At 36.7% G+C, this 2,500-nt stretch overlaps 1 non-coding gene across 1 annotated transcript; it reads left to right on the forward strand.

Annotated features, from left to right (window-relative positions):
• Positions 1 to 2,124: 2,124 nt before the first annotated feature.
• Positions 2,125 to 2,208, forward strand: Trnas-uga. Its single transcript has one exon. It is a non-coding gene; the product is annotated as a tRNA-Ser (tRNA).
• The last annotated feature ends 292 nt before the right edge of the window (positions 2,209 to 2,500 follow it).

Raw genomic sequence — 2,500 nt, forward strand, 5'->3', positions numbered from 1 at the left:
AATGAAATGAGGAAAGGAGGGGAGGAAAAGGCCCGATTGGTATTAAACCCAATCCAAGAGCTGACGACCGACGTAGCTTCATGGCCTGGCCCTCTGAAGCTCCTGATTCATTTTATCCAAGTCCGATTTCAGAACCATGACTGGACGGTCGCATGGACGCTCTGGCCGAGTGGACGGCGTCGCGGAATGAAATACGTAATGTGGCCAAAGGAATCACTGGTGCCATGAGAGGACCATTTAACCCGAGTGGGTCTTTAAGGCTTTTAGGTTGAAGATGAGGGTGAAAATGAGCATGAGAGAGAGAGAGCCAGACAGATATATATATATATATAGATAGATAGATAGATAGATAGATAGATAGAGAGAGAGAGAGAGAGAGAGAGAGAGAGAGAGAGAGAGAGAGAGAGACAGACAGACAGACATACAGAGACAGACAGAGACAGACATACATAGAGTGAGAGAGACAGAGTGATGCTAGTAGTGAGCAAAATCTTGCCTGAGTTTTACCCTAATCAAGTCATCAAAATGTCATTTTGTGTAATGTTTTGTTTGTACAATCCTGTAATTGCATTCCGAAATGTAGGGATGTAGCTTAAATATGACCAGCTGTATTTTGCTGAGACTTAGTAGTACTGAACGATAAAAAATAGTTACTTTGAGCGAACAAAGACACCGGCAAACAGTCTATAAACAGTAGAAACACATGAAAAAATCTTTACTACCAAAATAAAAGAGATAAAATACTATATTTATATATATATTTTACTGCATAGACCGTTTATACTACGCTTATTTTTCTAGGAGTCGTTGTTACTCAAATAACATACTAAAAATCTGATACTTTTCTTCCTATCCATTATTTGTCAAAAAAAAAAAAAAAAAAAAAAAAAAAAAAATCACGTTTCTTTGAACATTATTGGGCAAACTTAGAATGACGCAAAATCAAACGGTGGGATATTGACCACAAAAGTAAAAAGCAAACACAAAAGAGTTTTAGCTAGATTGTGAGAAAAAAATGAAGCCAATTTCTCTACTTGCACAGAAGAATAGGATGAGTGAAGCCACTCCAGGGTAGTAAAAATGATGATAATGATAGGACGAAGGATAATGAAAATAATCCCAACCTCAGTTCCAATACTTAATTGCAGATTAGACAGTTCTTCTGTATCTGAAAATGCCAACAAAGGATACAGAAAACAGCACACTCGGTTGCCTCTTCTCGTCTTCTTGTTTCTCGTCAGGTACCATCTGTTTTTTTTTTTTTTTTTTTTTTTTTTGTGAAAATCGAGCTATATATACACACCAGTGTTCATGGAATATTACAGACAGGAGGTAAATATGCATGATAATTTAGTCAAAATTATTGGTGTAGTAAAGATTTCTCCTCTGAGAAAATATTTCTCATGAAATATATAGAAAAAAAAAGAAAAAAAAACCCTGCTTACTATTATTGTGGAAATAAAAATCATTGCATAAAATGTTTTCAAATGTTAAAAGACTGGAATGCTAATGTTGATTTATTATAATGTTCAAAGTCTTGGGATAAATTATTTATTGTAACTATATTATGTTCCATTAAACTGATTACTAAATACATATGAAATAAAACCTAATTATATATAAATTAGAAACGTGAATAAGCAAGTTACATTTCATGTATTCATATTTCGTATATAAATGTAAGCTTTTGACCCCAAAACCCCTTTTTGACCCTCGTGCGTTTATCGACCCCATAGATAGTTTCGTCGACCACTTTGGAGACCCCTGAGGTATTTTGTTATGAATGATATATAAAAAATACTTGAATTATTTCAATACCTTGTGAGTTTGTCGCTCCTGAGCGATAACGGTATAACATAGGCCTCCTATGTATGTTACCCAATAAAAAAGAGGAAAAGCTCTCGATGGCGCTGCATAATGAAACGTGGCGTCGGACCTACGTAGACTCACTGCCTGAGAGAAAGCAAAGTATTCATACAGATGTTTTGCGCAACTCCACTGCGGTAGGAGTCTGATAAGTGAATTCAGCTTGAAAATACCTTTACATCACAGAGTATCGTCGTCTATTCTACGAGTTATAATCGCATATCAAAGCTTGTGATCATAAAAATTAAACCAACAAAAGCTGCGGTGTCCGAGTGGTTAAGGAGATGGACTTGAAATCCATTGGGCTCTGCCCGCATAGGTTCGAATCCTGTCCGCAGGACAGGATGCTTTATACATGGCCATTGCCATGGTTAAAAGTAAGAAATTTCAAGAATATAGATATCCCGTTCAGTATATTGCATTGCAAGATATTGTGATTCCCAATGAGACAAAGACCAAAGACAAAAAAGGCAGTCTAACACACACACACACACACACACACACACACACACATATACATGGTATGTGAAGGCCTTCTATTTCTATTGGAGGAGGAAGTTTAGGTTGCGATACATCCCTAATGACGTAGATGGAAGAAATGCTTCACTCAAAGGCGCCGGGTAGTGAAACAAGG

Source organism: Penaeus chinensis, chromosome 2, assembly GCF_019202785.1.
Source record: "Penaeus chinensis breed Huanghai No. 1 chromosome 2, ASM1920278v2, whole genome shotgun sequence".
Lineage (NCBI taxonomy): Eukaryota > Metazoa > Arthropoda > Malacostraca > Decapoda > Penaeidae > Penaeus > Penaeus chinensis.